Below are 20,114 nucleotides of genomic sequence, written 5' to 3'. Positions count from 1 at the left end.
CACAACAACCAATGTAAGCATCATGGTGTAGTTCGAGGTCACTTAGCTCCACATAACTCACACCCCTATTTGATTACTTGAGAACATTAGGCGAGACCTGAGTCACACAACGTCAGTGTATCCCTATAATTCTAAGTCTGGGTTACATAGCATCGGAAAATCACTTGGTTAGTCTACTTCAATATAGTACTTGGGATTTTTCCAGGTCACATAGCACCGATGCAACATCCAACTAGCATCTAAAGTGCACCAACACTTAATTAGATATATCCAAATAATCCTTTTACTATCACAATATCATCAATTAAGTAACCCATGTTTCCTTGTTCCCCAAGCATCAACCAAAGGCAAGGCCTTATCGGTACTCCCCTTCTAGTGGTATTGATACTCTCCTGGGTATTGATACCAAACTTTCTCTCGACGTTTAGAACTTAGTCTCGATATCAGTACTCACTTTTGGAGTATCGATAATCACGCTTCTCAGTATCATTACTCGCCTAAGTACCAATACGAAAATTGCATTCGATGTTTTGAAAATACCCCAATATCGATACCAAAATTGTATTCGATGTTTTGAAAAAATACCCTAGTATCGATACCCCTATGAGGAGTATCGATACTACCCCTTTAGTATTGATACTCCCAAAATTAGCTATTGGAATCCGATTTGGGTCCCTGAGTATCGATATTAACCCCTGAGTATCGATACGTCATGAACATTATCGATACTCCTATGGAAATATCGATACTCCTCTCACAAAATCCATTTATTTTTCTCTTTCACGAAGGGCAGTAACGATATTTTTCTTATAGTACTGATACCTCAGCCCTAAAACTCTATTTTCTCTCGTGAAAATACTCCCAAATCACTCCTAAGGTTATTCTGAGGTCCCCAAAAGGTTATTAAGCTTATATATGATTAAAGGATCATGAAAGGTCTCTACTTTACACATAAATAACAACTTCCTATTTTCATTATTTAAACCCCCCAAAGTTCACCAAATGGCTCACACACACAAACAAGCAACAAAACTACATATGCTGATCTACAAGTGGTAGAGAAGGGTTAGAAATGTGTTACCTTTCACTTAGAAGTTGTAAGAACAACTTTAATCTCACCAAAGTGCTTTCTTCCCCTTACTTTGACCCTTTGATCTTTCACCCACTTCTTTCACTAAAACAAGCAATAGAATTGAGTTACTAACTCACTTAAGGGCTTAGAAATGTTAGGAATATGACTCTTAAGGTTTGAAAACGTTTTAGAGCCACACACAAGCTCTAAAATACATAACCTCCTAAAACCCAACCATAACCACCATGGCCAAACTCTATGGTTGAGAGCTTGATTTGAAGCTCTAGAAGAGATGATTTTAAAACTTACCTTCACAATCTCATACTAGGGATTGACACTAACAAGACTTCACCTTTGATATATGGAAGAGGATAAGAGAATAAAGAAATTTGAATGTGAAAAAGATAATAGTGAGGAAAAAGAGATGGAAGAGTTTCTTCCATTTTTGTGTATCCCCTGCTGTAACCTCATCTCACAATAAAGGGGATTAATCTTTGAATCAATTTAGGGGTGAATTATACCCCTAGTTTTTCTCCTTTTTGTACTCGCTTTAAAAGCACCCCTTTTAAGCTTTAATGGGCTCAAGCCCAACCAAAACAAGTTATATTTTAGCCCAACACTCTTGACAAGTTCTTTGGCTTAGTTAAAACTCACTTGAGTTTACCCTAAACTACTGACCCAAAAACTGAAGCGTTACATGATTTCTTATACATGCATTGAAGGCAATGCACATCTTAGGTTTGGGGGCGTGTTGTTCATTTTTGTTGTTCATTGTTATGTGTATTTGTCAAGTTCATGATTTGTGTTGTTCATTCGAGATTTCCATGATATTTATCTTGTCACAACTTAAATAAACAAATAATTCTCAAGTCTTTTCATTTACCTATGATGAGATAATTTTCGATAGCAATCTAATGCCAAGAATCTTAAGATTTATAGATAACTTGATATTACCTTAATGATTCTTCTGATGTTATCCTAAATGGTGTGCTTGGTTCATTTATGGGTATTTTGGAGAATATTTAATTGTCTTTCATATTTTTAAAAGAAAAAAAAGAAAAAAATTATAATCAATTCATTTTGTCCAAGTTCTATGTGAAATGCTAGAGGTGTCAAACTGGCTCTAGTCAAATAAATTGTTCACGATAAACTTTTAACTCTGGGACATTCCGCTACTAAGGAAAGTCTAGTACGCTTAATGAATTCTAAGTAGGAAATATAGTCTCAGCTAGCATGAATGAATGAAAAACTTCACGGGATGACTTTACTTAAAAGGCTAAGGGGTTCATTATTGACAACATCTTACTACTCAAGTACTGGCAGGTAGTTGTGATGAGCTGAAGCTCTAGTTAAGCTATATAGTAATTGATGTGACATCTTTTGTAATACCCCAAATTTTGGCTAGTGACTAAAATGTAAATTTTGGAAGTCTAGTGCTAAAGTATAAACTTTAAAAGGTTCAAGGATCAAAATGTAAGTTTGAAAAGTTATATATATTAGCCCATAAACGAACAGTTTGGCCTAAAACAACAATTTTTTTGGTAATTAGATTTTCAGTACGAGATTTTTGTTAAAAGCTTTAAAGTGATAAAGTTTGGTATAGAAATCGAATAGTCAGATCGAACCGGAATTTTATGAAAATCTGGATGTTAGATAAGTGTTGGAAATATTATTTACATATTTTAGATCAGTGAAATTTAGCAGAGATCAGTGTAATTTTTCAGATTTGGTTGAACAGTGGAAAAATTAATGACTAAAATGCAATTTTTGAAAATTGCATGGCCAACATAAAAAGTCAAAGCCAAGTTGGTTCATCTTTGACCAAGGAATATTTTAATGGAATATAATGTAATGACATTTGGTAAATATCAAGTTTCATTAATGGGATTTTAGGGATTTTTCATTAATTCAATTTTGAGTTCAATTAAATTAGTTTAAATGCCATGTGTTTTATGAAAAACACTAGAAAAACCAAGAGCACTTCTTCTCCATCAGCTTGTTGTCGTGAACCCCTACAAGGTGAGAAAAAAATTCTTTTTCATTTTTGAGCTATTTTAGTAAGATTTTGGATTAAGTTGTGGAATAGAAAAATGTTCTCCATCAAATTCTCTATCAATTGGTATAAGAAATTCATGTTAAACATGCTTGAATGTTGAGATTTGGTGATTAGGGTTAATGAAGGGCTTATATTTTTTTTGAGGATTTAAGGAAATATTTTTAGGCTTTTAGTGTTGGAGATTAATTCTAAGGTTTATGTGATGATTAAAATCATGTGTAAAGTCCTATATGGGATTCAACCAAGTTGAAATTTATTGAGGTTGGATTGATTTTGATTTAAGTTGATGTTGTGATGATTAGAATAACATGAATTTATTGTGAAGAAGTTGAATTCATGCTTGAAATTCAATGGAAATCAAGCTTTATTGTACTTGGTGTATTCAGCCATACAAGGAAAATTTTTGAAAAACTTCCTATGATCTAGAATGAATGTTGGACGTGTTTTATATAATTTGGAGATCAATTTGGAAACTTGAATTGGAAAAAGGGTTATTTTACAAATTTTGAGAATTATGGGAAATTAATGTAAAAATGTGCAATTTGAGGTACTCAATGCTGATTTATAATGTTTACATGCTGGAAATTTTAAGTTGGGAAGTTGGTTGGAACCAAATTTTAAGTTTGGTAAACTTTAGTGATGGAATTCGAAAAGTCCTAAAGTTTAGGGACTTGATTTCAAGTTTATTAAATGTAAAAGCATCTTTTGGGTAAATTATTACAATGCTGGAAAAAAAATTATTAGTATGCTGATTTGTGGAGTTTAAATATAAGTTTGGGATCGAATTTCAAGTTAACAAAGTTAAAGGTTGAATTCGAAAAGTCTAAGAAAGTTTAGGATAAAACTGCAAGTTTTTTAATGTTAAAGTATTGATTTGAACATTTTATCAAGGTGCTGGAATTTTAGTAAATTTATTTGAAATGATCATAATGGTGAAGGGCCATTATAAATTAAATGGGAAAGTTAATATGAATTCTAAAAAGAATTCATAATTAGTGGTTTGATTATGTGAAATGCTCACTTAATGTTTTTCAAGTTGATGTGACATCTATGGCTCGTATTTTGAGACGTATACGAGCTATGGGTGTTACATCTTTTGCTTTATTAATTACTTTAATAATTATGATATTCTCTACAAATATCAATGGTGGTGAACTGCCACGACTAAGAGCATACACATGCACTAACATTAAAAATTTATTTGAGTTGATTTCTTGTTGTCTTAAGATTCAAAGGTGATTGACATAAAATTGCTAAGGTTTTGAGGTGACAGGTGCAAGGCAAGTGTAATAGTTATGTTGTCTAATTGTTAAGGGCAAGTTGTTGCCATGCATTGCTTAAGGACAAAGAAACACTTAGGTTTTGGGTTATGATAACTATCCAAAATAGTTATTATTTATAGTCTTTTTACTTAGGATAACTTGTGTTTTAGTATTTTTATAATCGTAATTAGAATTATTTTAGAATAATTTACATCATTTGCATATTAGGAGTGAATTGTTGGTACTTGGGCTGATTTTGATGGTTTTTGTTGCAAATTGATATACCGATGTGACTTTGTTAATGTTGTAGTCGTTGTTGTGCATCGATGTTTGATTGGATTGTCGAGTCGATTCTAAAGCAACTGTTGAGTCACCAAGCGGTTAGAAAAATTTTAGGAATTGATAAAGCTACGAGAAAAGGCTGAAATTTGAATTTAAAAAAGGAATTTTCAAAAAAAAAGAGATTTTCCTACAGGTGGAAAGTTTAACTTTGATTGGATATAAATATATTATTTTATACACACTTTATTCATTCTTGAAAACCCTAATTTTTATAACCGCTTTTATTTTGCTGTCATAACACTTCCATGACAGCCTAAAAAACCTTTGCAAAAACAATACTTGGACATAAAACAAGTATCAACCATAAGAGCCGTGGCGAACAATCGATTGGACATCAACTTAGCGATTTAGATCAAACTTGAAAAGGGGGATTTATTTTGTTTGAGATGATTTATTTTTATTTTATGTTGAGATGTTAAACTTGGGTCTTTTATTTTGAATATATTTTATGAATTTCATGTTTATTCACTTTGCCTTAGTATTCTTGATTGGTGTCGCTTGAGTTTAATATTTGGCTTGTTTATAGAGATATAAATTTTCCAATATGCTATGATCATGAATAACATCAATGTCTGAGAGAACAACATTTAGCATAAAAGAGATTTTTGTTGACTGTTTTGTCATAACATTCTTAGTACGCTTATCTGAATTGCTATAGAGACATAGTCCTTCTTGTAAGTTGTTGATGAATATTTTCGAGAGAAGAATAACCTGCCATGTTAATGCTAGAAACATCAATTGTAATGCTACAATATTGTTAGTATCATGTTGTTGTTTGACATCCCACAATCCTTTGCCTAAATCATACATTGCTTCATTTACTTGTCCTATAATCTCATTTATTCTATTATGTTTTCTATTACATTACTACAACATTGCACCCTATATCAACTACACACAATTTTACGCTTGTTGCATAACAATTATGTGAAGTACTACTAATCTCAGAGGATACAATACTCGATGCATTATCTTTGTCCAATTTTACTACTTGATAAACGATAGTGTATGCTTACACTAATTGCTATTACATTGTTCGAAGCATCACACCATCGCCACTGCGCCGGCCTCCGTGTACCTCATTTCTATGTGACCAAAACTTAATAAACGATAATGGAAGTGACCAATACTTAATAAAACGACAACGCAAGTGACAAAAAGTGTACAAATATAAAGGAAGTTACCAAAACTTAATCCACATATTATCTACGTGGAAATGATGTAATATTAATTTTATATATTTAACGTTCCACATCAGCAAATAGTTAAATGTTTAACAGCAGTTAACCTTCAGTGGTTACATCTTAATTAAAACAAAACGAAAGTCACCAAATCTTTTTTTAATTCAGTGAGGAAAAGTTTATAAAACCCAAACGAAAGTGACAATTTTTGTAGTTTACATGAGAAAAAATAATAAACTAAAATTTTTAGATTTTAAAATTTGGGTTGAAATTTCATCGTTTTTTCCAAAAAACTAACTTGATTTTGTATTAATTTATTTTAATAATATAAATATTATATAAACCTAATAAAATCAAATTATAAATCATAATATCTTTAAATTTATAAAATCGAAATTATTTATTTGTTTTGGTTTTTATTAATAAATATATATATATTTACAATCATACTAAAATGTAAATATTACACAATTATATATATATATAATACTCCATCCGTTATACTAGATGTCCCCATTATTAACTTTCTAAAACTTCAAATTTTTAACTTTAACTATAGTTATTTTAAATAGTTTTTTTATATAAGCCACTAATTTTATTCAAAATAGGAAATATCATGAATTACAATAAATATTTAAAATTATAATAATAAATTAATCACAGAATCAGGACAATTTTCTACAATCATTGGAACAAAAACTAACAACTTAAGATCACATAAGGACCATACAAGGAAAGACTAAAATCTAACCAAGAAACTCAAACAAAGATAAATACACATAGAACTAATTGTACTAGCATACGAACCACAAAATAAGATTAAGCAACCGAAAGACCACCAAAAAACTACAAATCAGATTTGATCAATGTGAAAAGCTATCCACGAATGTCAATCAAGTATCCAAACCCAATCCAAGGGTACAAAGTAGGGAAGATCAATAAGATATTAGATAAGCGTCATCCTGATCAGTCGTGGCGATATCAAATAAACCCTTAAAAAATAAATTAAAAAACAACCAAACGACCAAAATCATTCCAAATTGCAGAAGAAAACGTGTCATAAAGGCATATGAAAATGTGTTATACAAGCAAACTTATTGAAAATAAAAAAAAAAATAAAGTTGCGATATAAGAAAAGAAAATGAAAATAAAGAATACCTATGGTCAGTAACCAACATTAAAGTTGGTGCCGCCGACGAACAACAAAGATGAAAAAGAAAAGGGATGAGAGCTACAACAATGAGAGAAAACTAGGTTTTTGAACCCACGTCAAATAGTTTCAATTGTTCTAATTATTTTAAATATTTAAAGAATTAAATTTTATAAAATATATATGTAACGCGTTAGACCCGACCTTGACGTTACGACCAGACCTTGACGTTACGACCAAATCTTAGATATCATAATAATTTGGATTACTAGAAATCATGAATTTTCAGTTTATAGCAAAAATAAGAGTTCATGAAATATATCATAAACCGAGTTTAAAATTCATAACAAGTAGAAATATAATATTCCGAAAACCCCCCAATATAAATATATATCATCCATACAATATCTAAAATGAAAATGTGCGACTAGACGATTCTCCAAGTATCAGTCAGAACTCTAAAGGTCTGAGGCCCCGTTTTGTTCATGGATTTAAACATTCCTGGGAGGAATCCTTTTTTCCGTGTTAAGATACCCACGTTTGGATGGTTATTATTCCCGAGTGATGGTAAACATTGAATACCAACAGTGTATTTTTTCCTTGTTTTACTAGGAATATTAATCCCCCATCTCCCTTAGGTATTTGTTGATTCATGTCCTCTTATGGCTAAAATACCCCTTCCCGTTAGCTTGCTTTGGCTGAAAAAATTCTTCTTCTTTGATTTGGTGAGAGTTGTTGCGAGGAGTTGTCTCTTGCTCCAACGAACTTCTTCTTCTGTGTTATTGTATCTGCTAATCTCTTGTCAGGTTCGTCCCTCCATGTTTGAGAACTGTTTTTCCCTCTGTTCATTTAAAGGAACGATTTTGGATCTAAAAACTGGGGTTTTTCTCTGTTCCTGTAAAGGAACGATTTTGGATATGGTTGTGAGGAATGATTTTTTTATTATCTTTGTGTGTGAATTGGAATGCAGAAATGTTTTCTTTCATTCAATTCCTTTCCATGTATGATCCTTTCTCTCTTTATTTATCATTTACTTTCCCGATTGTGATTTTCACTTTTCGTTTTCGATTCGCACTAGTTTGTATCCTGAGATTTCTCTCTTCTAAAATTAAAAACTATAGTTTAAGATGATGGGATTTCAATTCAGAGTTTTGTTTTTTTAAGTCTGAACTAATTGCAAATCAGATATAGTTTCAAGTACTAGATGTATTGCATACTGTACTGGTTGAAATTTGGAATCGTTAACACTTTGAATCCCATTTTCCCCTTTTTATTTCACCTTTCCCAGGTCCCTTCTAGAGGTTTGAGAGGTTTCAGATTGCTAATTTGACTTCTAAGAAATTAAAGTGGTTGAAGAGTAGTCTTAAAACTCTTGATCAGACCGAGTATAATAATATTTCTAAGAAAGTTAAAAAGAAAAAAAGAGGAGTTGGAGAGGTTTCAGATTGCTAATTTGACTTCTAGTAGGCCTGGTGGTAATATTGATGATGAGATTAAGGCATAGAATGAGCTATGTGCTTTAGAGGAAGCTGAGATACTCTTTTATAAGCAAAAAGTTAGGGTCTTGTTGATCACTCTTATTTTCGCCCTCTCCGTACTTGGTCTAGTATTCACCATGAGACTTTTTTTTGGCTCATAAAATTAATAGAGCCCTTATAAACTTCATCTGAATTAGTGCGTTTCTGAGCACCTTTGTGGAGCTTCAAACCCCAGGGGACTCTGATCGTTACCCAACCTTGGTCTACATGTCTAAGTAACCCTTATTAATAAACCTAAGCCCTTTAAGTTTATGTTAAACTCTTGATTTATGTTAATAGTTACTCCAAAGAGCTTTCTGCAACGCTATCATGTTAATAGTTCTGTGGTGTTAGATTCTATACATTTTCATATCTAGAGACTAACATCAACCGCTCTACTTAAGCATCATGTGCATCAAGAATGCAAGTTATAGATTATAGGCCGCTCAAATAATTGGCAATGTCCACTATTCCAGATGAGGTTCTATTGAACAATTAAGAGATGAACGATCAAGGGCTAAGTAGAATAAGGTAATAGGAAAATTTTAGGGCATGCAAAATTTACAAAGTCGACTTCTTAGTTCCTAGGATGAATTAAATGTCAGCCTTATGTACTCTGCCGGTTTAGTATATATTGTCTTTCAACCCCTCAGCTATTACATGTTTCAGCTGGAGCATCTTTTCCCTTGCCGACTGCATTAAGTTAGGATGATAACATGTGTTAATCCAGATAGAAAACATTTAGTTATAAATTAATCATAAAAAGATAAAAATAAAAATCAGCTCAAGTTTATAACTAAGGATTTAGTAATATAAAGCAGGGTATGTATATGTTATCTTACGTATGATGACCTGACATAAAGTGGGTAGCAGATATCAACTAAACGATCATAGTATAAACTCTTATCAATTATACTAGGCTTCTTATTTTATCAGTACGATACAATAAGCATATATAACAACATAGATTTGGAGCCCAAATGACTTTACCACCTAGTGGCTCCCAGGTAATGTACGTTTGGTCAGTGATTTTCTATAATTTTTAGCTTATGTTAAACTATTGATTTATGTTTTTAATTACTTTAGAACTGTTAAATTAGTTTTCATTTATTTTTATTTTGATGACACAATTATTCTTGTTCAATATTATTATGTTCTAATATTAAAATGTTTGCTCGTAATAATAGTTATGGCTCATTTACCAATGCGAAAGAAGATGCATATCGCCACAATTCTTATTTTAAAATTGCAAATGATGGAGATTGTGTGTCATATGCTTATGGTTATTTCAGTTATTCTTATAAAAAATATAAAAATAGACCTAAAATAAGTTATGCACATGAAAGACTTCATAGACATAATATTAGATCACTTAATTTGCATAAAATTGTATTTGAAAGTGATAGACAAAGTGTTGATAATTGTCGAATGGATAGGAGAGCATTTCTCAAATTGTGTCACCTATTACAAAGTCACGGTGGGTTAAAAGAGAGTCAATCTATGTCTATAGAAGAAATGATTATTACTTTCCTTCATATTATATCCAACCGTATTAAGAATAGAGTTCTAAAACATCAAACAGTAAGATCTGGTGAAACAATTAGTATAGTTCTCCATACAGTGTTAGCTTCAATCTTGAAACTGCATCCGATTCTTTTTAGAAAACCATAACCGATACAAGATAATTCAACAGACGATAGATGAAAATGGTTTAAGGTATTGTATCATAATTGTGAAATTTCTTTTAAGTTAATTACTAATACTTTATACATAAATGGATACTAATAATGTAATTTAACTTTATTTGATGAATATAGGGATGTTTGGGTGCTTTAGATGGAACGTATATTAAGGTCAATGTATCTTCAATCGATAAACCTAGGTACAGAACAAGAAAAAATGAAATTGCGACAAATGTACTTGGTGTTTGCACACCAAACATGCAATTCATTTATGTTTTACCTGGGTGGGAAGGTTCTGCAGCTGATGGTAGAATACTCAGAGATGCCATTAGTAGAAGAAATGGTTTAAATGTTCCACAAGGTAATTTATTAGGTCATTAATATATATATATATATATATATATAAGAATGTAAACTTCTTACAAGTTTTGTATATTAATTCACTTTTTAAATTAAAATAATATAGGGTGTTACTACTTATGTGATGCTGGATACACAAATGGAGAGGGATTTCTTACACCATATAGAGGTCAATGATACCACTTGAATGATTGGAGAGAAGGACATCAACCTACCACCCTCAAGAATATTTCAACATGAAACATTCTCAAGCTAGGAATTGCATTGAGAGATGTTTTGGCATATTGAAAGTGAGATGGGTAATTTTAAGGGAAAATCGTTTTATCCAGTAAAAACACAATGTAAACTCATTTCCACTTGTTGTCTTCTCCATATTTTCATAAGATCTGATATGCCAATTGATCCTATTGAATCTGACTATACTGAAGATAGTAGGCATGTTGAAGAGATTAATGAGGTAGAAATGATCAGACATTGTGAGCCAAGTAGTGCTTGGACTGAGTGGAGAGATAAATTAGCAGAAGATATGTTTACTAGTTGGTTCTCGTCACGTACTTTAGGATAGATGTTATTTTATGTTATGTATGGACTTTCACCTTGTATTTTATCTAATGTTAGTGGTCATTACTTTCATGTATTTGACATCTTTATATTTTAAGGTATAAACTTTATTAACTTTTATGTATTTCTCTTCTAAAAAATTCGAATTTTATTTGTTATGGGCATTCATTACTTATGTCATTCACTACATTTGATTTCTATTATGTTACTTTTAAATTTAATTTATGATTATTATTGACAATGATGACATGTTTTATGTTATGTTATACATTTTTTATATACATCTTCTTAGATTATTTCGAAGAGCAATATGTCAACATCAAATATGGAATCTCAAAGGGGAGAAACAGACATCTGGAAAGGTTAAGTCTATAGTTACTAAAAGGACGTGGAGTAAACAGGAGGATGCTGAACTTGTTGAATGCTTACACATTTTGGCAGAAGACCCGCATTGGAAAGCTGATAATGGAACATTTAGATCAGATTATCTATCTCATCTTGAAAAGATGTTAGAAATCAAACTTCCGACATCACAAATTAGGGCACATCCACATATTGAATCTAGAGTGAAGCTACTCAAAAGACAATATAATGCTTTATCAGAAATGTTGAATATTGGAAGTGGATTCGGTTGGAATGAAGAAGAAAAATGTTTAACTGCACCAAAGGATGTATTTGATGATTGGGTTAGAGTAAGTATTTTACTTGAATTTATCTTCTTTCTGTACTCTTTGTTATCTACATAGGTAATTGTAAGATTTATTAAATATGTGATTTTATTATATTGTAGAGTCATCCAACTGTTGTTGGATTGAGAAACAAGTCATTTCCATTCTTTGACGACTTTGTTCAAATATTTGGAAAAGAAAGAGAAACAGGAACAATAGCTGAGACAACAGTTGATGCAGTGGAACATATTGATGTTGAAAACAATGCATTTATAGATACATTACTTGAAGACAAGGGAGTAAGAGATTCTGAATCAAGAGAGGATGCTGGTGCTTCAACTTGCCAAACATCTGATGACACTGCCTCTACCTCTGCAATGAAAAAAGTAGCTAGCAAGAAAAGATCTCGAAGTGATGATGGGTTAACCGATCTTGTACAGGAGATAAATAAGTTTGGTGCTGCATACCAAGAAACTGTCAAAGAAATTAAGGATATTACTGCTTTATTGAAAATGGAGGCAGAAGGAAATGATCGAAGAATGTCGATTTTCACATAAATCATGAAAATTGAAGGCCTATCCAATGATGAAATGCTTACTGCAGGAGAGTATATTAGCAAAGATGCGCACAAGGTAGATTTCTTCTTTTCTTTGCCAAAAGAATTCAAAAAAGATTATGTGATTAAGCAATTAGTTGAATACCATCACTTTATACCATCATTTTAACTGTAGTCCTTCTACAATTATGTCGATCTCTTTTTGATTATGACTTTAGAATATGGTCCCAACTTTTTTGTGTAACTTATCCAGGTATATGTCAAGCTTTTGACTTGGAGAATTTTTGTGTATATAATATAGCCAACATATACGATTAAGTTTAGAATGTCATGGTTATTATCTTTTGTAAGTCTGAACATTGCACAAACTTTTGATGGTTAATGTTATACTTCTTTTTATTATGTAAGTTAAACAAAGAATGTAACCTTATAAAATTGTATTCGATATGGATGAGTTCATATCTGCTATTCGGTATCTTGGCTAGTCTTGTCAAAATTATTGTGGCTAATTTCTGTTGCATTAGTTGTTTGTAGTAAATGGCTTGCAAGTAATGTGCTAGTTTTCGAAAACAAATCTCATGACCGATAACTTAGAATAATTCAGACATGGCCGAATTAACAGCCACTTAAAATTGTTTTAGAATTCTCTTTAGATACAGGTAAGCCATTTCACTTGTCCTTTGTGTATGATCTGAGAGAAATTAACAGTCTAGTATGTTCAAAGCTTGGCCTCTGTCGGTTTGTGTATGTTAGGAGAGAAATTACAGGTTGGCAGATCACCTCGCAAAGCTTGGCCTCTGTTATGACTTCTTTTTTTTGTTTCTTTTGGTTGTGATAGTTGTTTTTATGACTTTTTTCTTGTTATACTACATCGATTGCAGGTAAATACATTGAGAAAATTTTATCTCATGATACTAAAATGAAAGTTTATCTGGTTACAGTGTTCATAGAAAATATTTGTGGCAATGTTAAATAACATTGTTGAAAGCATTGAGGCAAGGTGCCTATGTTTGGTTCTGACATGGCTCCTAGTAATTTCCTTCACACTCGAACCAGACAGTTTCTGGAAACTGTAAAATGTTAATTTGACGCTAAAACATCGAGAAGGCATGAAATTTGTAGCGATCAATTTTGGTGATTACACCAAAACCATGTAAAAATCTTGTCAAGTTTTGTAATTACGCAACAAAAAATGATCTTTTACCTTCAATTAAGTGTCACTGGGATAATTAATATCTTTTACATAGAATTCCCACTCTTCTAAAGCATCAATAAATACCCAGATTCAGTTTTCTTCACCAATCAGCCAAACTTGATAAACAACTTCCTCGTTGTGATATTATCGACAAAACAAGTTGAAATAACACAATTTTCGACATATTGTCCGATAAAATTATTGTTTTTGGTGAATATTTTACTTTTATTTTATAATCTAAATTTTATTTGAACCACATGTGACCTCAATGAGGACAAAATTGACAGATGATCTATATTCTTAACTAACATGGAACGTATAAAATTAGAATCCATAAACAAATGATTGTTGATATGCATGTACTCAAACTAAACAAGTACACGTATGAACCGAAAAATAGACATGTTTATCACTACTGCACTCTGTAGTTATACATGTAACTTCAAAATGGAAACTTTGTAAATTTTTTACCAGCACAAGAATTGTGTAGAACACACAAATCTGTTGAAATCTTACATTCCCAAACACACTTGTCGATTGAATGCATCACGTATATACTCGACAGCGGTCTTAAAGAAAAGAATGTAAACATTGTCGATTGAAAAATACAATAAACCTCCTAGTGAATGCCTCACGTATGAACCGGCTAGTTCCCATAATGCAGTGCCAAACTGGACCGTATATGGAGTCGAATTCCTGAGAAAGCCAATGGAATCATCGTCATGGTCGATTCAATATCATAGTGAAAGTTAAAAATCCCTAATATTGAACATTGAGTTAAATGTTGATGTAAAATTTTAATATATTTTTAGATAAATTATGTAAAATTTAATATTAATATTAATTAAAATTAAAATAATACATTATATATTTAAATAATAAAGTAATATATTATCGATGAATTTTTATATAAATAATTTTTATTTAAATATTTATAATTTCACATGTTTAAAAATATAGAATAATGACAATTTGGTAAAATATATATTTCAGTAATCTTTTATTCCTTCAACCAAACACTTTAATCTTACATTACTACCAAACAAACCAAACACAATAATATAACATTCCCAGTAATGTGTTAGGTAATGCTACATTCCGGTAATCCTATTCTCCGAGGTAATCTTACATTCCGTGAATCAAACGCACCCTGAGGGATATGAAAAGACATAAACTAGAAAGTGGCCTAAAAGTGTCAATGTGTCCTAGAAGTGCAACAGATGTCGATATCATACCACAAATAGCACAGACATGATGCAAATCTAAATTAAGGCATCAATAAATCAACTGACTATTACCATATATTATAACAAGAAATTTATACAACTTTCCTTTCGTCATAGATAACAGGATAGGGATGTTACCCTCCGAAAAGGTACCCAAACCAGAATACAAAAATCAAAATGAGGATAGTGCCACCACAAGAAAATATACCTTTAATGACACACGAACGATGACACATGCTAATTTATGACTTGCAAAAAATGTGTGTCATAAAAAATGTCATGTTTTTTAAAATCTGAACGATATATGACTTACAATAATGTGTGTCATATTTAATAGTTATAATCCAAAAAATTTACAAAAACACATAGTACACTTTTAATTGTGTGTCATCTGTAAAAGTTATCTTTTAATTTCCCCCATTATTTTCATCCTTTCCCGCTTCTTCCCCCCTCGATAATCAGTTCACGCCGCATGCTTCCCCCATTTTCTCTTTTTCCCTTTTTCTCTTTGCATCAGTCCACTGGTAAAATGCCAAGAACCACCCCGACAACAGCGCTGACGCTTGGCCAAGTTAAGCTCTCTCTCTCTCTCTATTTACTATTTTGATTCAAAAAAGATTTTATTTACTAACTTCACTCCTATCATTTGATAAAGGAAACTGAACGATGATAAAATGGAGTTAACAAGACTCCATAAACGTGCGCACAACCCAAGTAAATATTCCTCTCTCGATTCCTATTTGTTTCAAAACAATGTACACAAAAACAGAAGTAAAAAATTCAAAGAACAACATGAAATGAGAAATAAAATATACCCTTCAAAAGCTAAAAGAACGGGTGTTCTTCGATTGCAATTGAAAATCCCCTTTACAGATATTTGTTGTTGAGTTTTATAATATTCCCCCATTACAAAAAATTTCCCTTATGTATTTTTCTTGTGTTCTCCTCTTCTTTTTTTTCTCTCTCTCTATTGCCTTCCTTTTGTTCAAATTCCCCTGTTGTTGATGAAAATTTTTCTCTTCGAATGGTAGCCTTCTTTCAGCAGTACTCAAGCTTTTAGGTAGTTTATTTTTATTTATTTTAGGGATCTTACTGTGCTAGTAGTTGCACCTTCATTGCTTCCTTTTATGTGATCTGAACCTAGGGATATTTTCTCTCTCATGAAGATTTGTCGAATCTTTGTTTAAAACTGTTTTAGTTCTTTTCACGTGTGAAATATGAATGTTTCTTTCTATAAACATGCGATAGTGTAGTATGAATTTATTGTATATAAGCATTATAAAGCAGAATATCGTAATTAGGACATGGGATTACCTTCTGACTGAAGAAAACCGAACATACCATTACACGCCAAACTAACCTTTACTAGGGGTCAGAGCCAGAGCTAACTCATTTAGAACTTTTCGTACATGCTAGAAGCATATAATAGTACATCAATACTTGCTTTCGCATATGGATTTTTACAAGTAAAATCCTTGTCCTACACAGAGACGTCTCACCTCCAAATACAATTTGTGTCGCCTTACCCTATCTTCCATGTTGGCTGTTGCATCCATTGTTTTAATGCCTAGATGGTGGTCGGTGATTTTCTAATGGGTTCGGTCCGGATGGGGATTTTTGAATCTTTTTCATTTCAACCTGCTTTTCATCACATCGAGGATTTTTTTAGCTAATGGATTTAGTTATACTAGCTAGATAAATACAACAGTTTTAAGCTGAAAGAGATTACACAGTTCTTACCCAGGTACGTAATGCATTTCTAGCATGTGGTCTCGACATTAGGCTTCGAGGTCTGAACTTGAAGTGAATTGTTGGCACTATAGGAAAAAAACATTAATGCATTACAATTTAGAAGCTACAAAAGTTTGTAAATGTGCTTGATGTAGGTGTATGATATACATTGAACGCTTTAAGTAATTGAGAGAGAGAGAAAAGGTTGTCTGATTCAATGGCTTGAACATCTATTTGGGAGCCCTCAGGTTGAGAATCTATAAGCAGGAACCATGCTAGTAGAATAATATAAATTAGAACTTGGCCTCTCATCTTTATGTAGGCGGTGCAATATTTTTGCGTGTATTAGTGTATTTATAGGGTGATATTTTGTGTATGTTAAAGGTGCAGGGTGATCCTATGGAATTATGTTCAAGATTATTAAGATTTAAAAATTGTGTTTCTAGTGATTGTGGGTTGACTTCCTCTAAGCTATCATTTCTCATTCATCATTGCATGCATGATATTAGCACTTGTTGAGTGCTTTGTATCTTGCTGTCGGCATTGACTGTCGGGACCTGCCACTGAATATTTAGCTCTTGAATTATTTTTATTATTTCAAAACCAAGTTACTATGTGTTGATACTTTGCAAATTTTTACTCCCGTCATTGCACGCTGAATTTCTTTTGAAGACTTGGTTTAGTAGGTAAGCTAAAGCAGCATTTTGTTATTTGATTCATGTCAGTAGTTCTGTAACGAGGAAATTAGGCATGGTGAAGTCATTGTCTTCAATCATTCTTGTATTTATTTATTTATTTTATAAATTACAAATGTTCGTGGATTATGTTCCTACCAAAGTTGTCAGGATCACATATCATTGTTAATATGTTCAAAAAAAACCCTGAGTCCACTATTACATGTTTGGTATCTTAATTTTCCGCTTCTAAGATTTGTGAATTACAATTCATATTTCAGGAAGTTCAAAACTTAGTTTTTTTCTTAATTTAGGTTGGTCCAATAATGGAGTCCGAAATGCAAAATGGTGTGAAACAACAACAACCAGCGCAGAGGATACAAATATACCCAGCCACTACCACTGGAGTTTCCCCTTTTGGATAGGTGCTCAAATTAGATCTCTTTTACTCACAGTTATGGGCATGCATTGAGTCGATACATGGTGCTTTAAATTTGATCTTTTGTTTTACAGCTAAGTATGAAAGAGATGCTAAGAAGTATTGGGATCAGTTCTACAGGAGGCATCAAGATAAAGTTAGTCCTCTTGTAGTTTTGTTTAAGTTGTTTTCACCCCTTTTTATATCTACTAAGTTCATTGTTGAGATATTGTGTTATTACTTAAATGCACTACATCTACTCCCCATACCCAGATCGAATGTTACTAAATTTCGGTTTAGTCTTTGTACTAGACATGGTTGTGACAAACAACGAGGTTCTTTTTGGGATCACTTCAAAAAGCTGCAACTTATATAGAACCACTGCTACAGAAATTTTATTATGTTCTTTGGTATAATGGACAAGGAATGGGATCAATACTTTTCTGTGAGTTGAAGCTAACTATTTTTTTTTTAATTCTTCAAGGTTATTTGTTTCCTTTTTTAACTATTTTTTTATTAAATCAGAGAAGCGGAAGAAAAGTTATTTTGGAGGTAAATCACTTAACATTTTCACTTACATATTATCCGTTCAATATCTATTTTGTGGTACATAAATAGTCTTCTTACTAATACTATTTTCTTGAGTTTGAATCCACAATAAGTTCTCTGTTAATGATAGGTTATTTGGAAATGGACTTGTTGAATGTTGGTCACTATATATGGTAGAACTTGACTTTATTGTTTCTTATAGTGTGTGTTAAGTAGTTCACCTTCTTGTCTAAGGTTCTTAAATTCTCATGTAAGGTTTCTATATATTATAGAACTAATGTGACCTTGGTAATCAGGATGGCTGTGGTGCTGGAAATGTTGTATTCCCTCTAAATGCTACATACCCATAGGCTTTTGTTTATGCATGTGACTTTTCACTACGCGCAATTAATTTGGTCAAGGTTTAGTTTCTTGTCCTAATTGCTCCATTTTTCATAATAGGAGGCTGAGTTCATATTATTTGAAAATTCAGTATGAATAGGTATTGCATCTTAAATGAATTATTTTCCCATATTATTGTAGCCGCATAAATAATTTGATGAGACTCGTGTAAGTGCTTTCGTCTGTGACCTGACCACTGATGACCTTAGCGAACATATTTCTCCTGCCTCTGTCGATGTTGTAACCATGGTATTTGAATAATCATTTGGATATTTCATTATCTGCCATGAGTGCTCATGTAGTTTTTTTTTCTATCAATGATGGTTGACATTATAAGTAGATTTTTGTGTTATCTGCAGTATCGCCAGAGAATATGCCTTTAGTCTTACAGAATCTCAAAAAAGTTCTCAAGGTGATTGATAATATTTTTGCATAATAGCAATATTTATAAATATTTCTTATCTACCTTGCTTTTAAAACTAAACTTGATAACTTTCTTGATTTTCAAATGTTTTGTGGTATTTCCAGCCAAATGGTCATGTGATGTTCTGAGACTATGCTGTTGGTGACCTGTGATAAGTTTGTCTCAAATAATTTTGATTTCTATTGCAGCTAGAACTTTCTTCAATACCTTTCTTGAAGACCATGAATTGATGCACTCATGAGGCCTTCAAAAGTTGGAAGAGGTTATTTCTCAGTCTCATTTGGAGGTGGAACATATTGTTCATTCTTCCTCTTTTTTTTACTTACTAATCACTTCCATTGTTTTGTACTCACCATCAGTTGTTTCCTTAATCAGAAGATGGATTTTGCTCGTTCTCTTAGGCAGAGTAAAGTTAACATCAAGATATGTCAGGTAAAAGCTGTAAATTGTTTCTTTGGTAACTGCTAATAGATAAGAAAAGAATCTATTCGTTTCCTCATTTACTGCTGAATTTGTTGTCAATCACTTCGACAGTATTCCTACGATCTTATGTTTCAATATTTGCATAAAACGCAATCCACTGCAATGCTTGGGGTCATCAATGAACACTTTAACTTTCAAGGTGATGCCATTTTCATTGTTCATATTCTGCATGTTACGTATGCAAAAGAGGTGTTGTTTGACTATTGTTTTCTTTGTTTCCTTGCAATTTTTTCTGGTAGATGAGACTAAGGTACTTTTTGCTGTAAAAGGTCCTGTAACAATTCATTATATTCCTTTAGCTTTTGAATGAATATATTTTACTTTTGTTAATTTTTAGATGTTCAAGTTTACTGTAGTAGGATTATGAAGTTACTGTGTGGTTAATGGTTGAATCAAGTTTTTGTTCTTTAATTTGTTTTATTTGTTCCTTGTATCGACATATGATTACAATATTTTTGATAACTTAAAGTGAATATATTGTATGCAAATGGATTGCTTATATATAATATGATATATATATTTAGTATTATGAGGCATTAAATGTGATTTAGTTTGATTATTTGTCAATCTACAATATATATATATATATATATATATATATATATATATATATATATATATATATA

The 20,114-nt window shown here is 31.9% G+C and overlaps 1 long non-coding RNA gene and 1 pseudogene across 1 annotated transcript; both read left to right on the top strand.

Moving 5' to 3' along the window:
- Positions 1 to 10,246: 10,246 nt before the first annotated feature.
- On the top strand, positions 10,247 to 10,867 carry LOC120214485. The gene is made up of 3 exons (XR_005524874.1): positions 10,247 to 10,296; positions 10,398 to 10,623; positions 10,729 to 10,867. It is a non-coding gene; the product is annotated as an uncharacterized LOC120214485 (long non-coding RNA).
- A 7,199-nt stretch (positions 10,868 to 18,066) lies between these two features.
- On the top strand, positions 18,067 to 19,157 carry LOC120214568 (annotated as a pseudogene).
- Positions 19,158 to 20,114: the final 957 nt, after the last annotated feature.

Source organism: Hibiscus syriacus, unplaced genomic scaffold (assembly GCF_006381635.1).
Source record: "Hibiscus syriacus cultivar Baekdansim isolate YM2019G1 unplaced genomic scaffold, ASM638163v2 tig00110065_pilon, whole genome shotgun sequence".
Classification (NCBI taxonomy): Eukaryota; Viridiplantae; Streptophyta; class Magnoliopsida; order Malvales; family Malvaceae; genus Hibiscus; species Hibiscus syriacus.
Note: the sequence above shows the minus strand (reverse complement) of the source record. Positions and strands in the feature narration are given on the sequence as shown.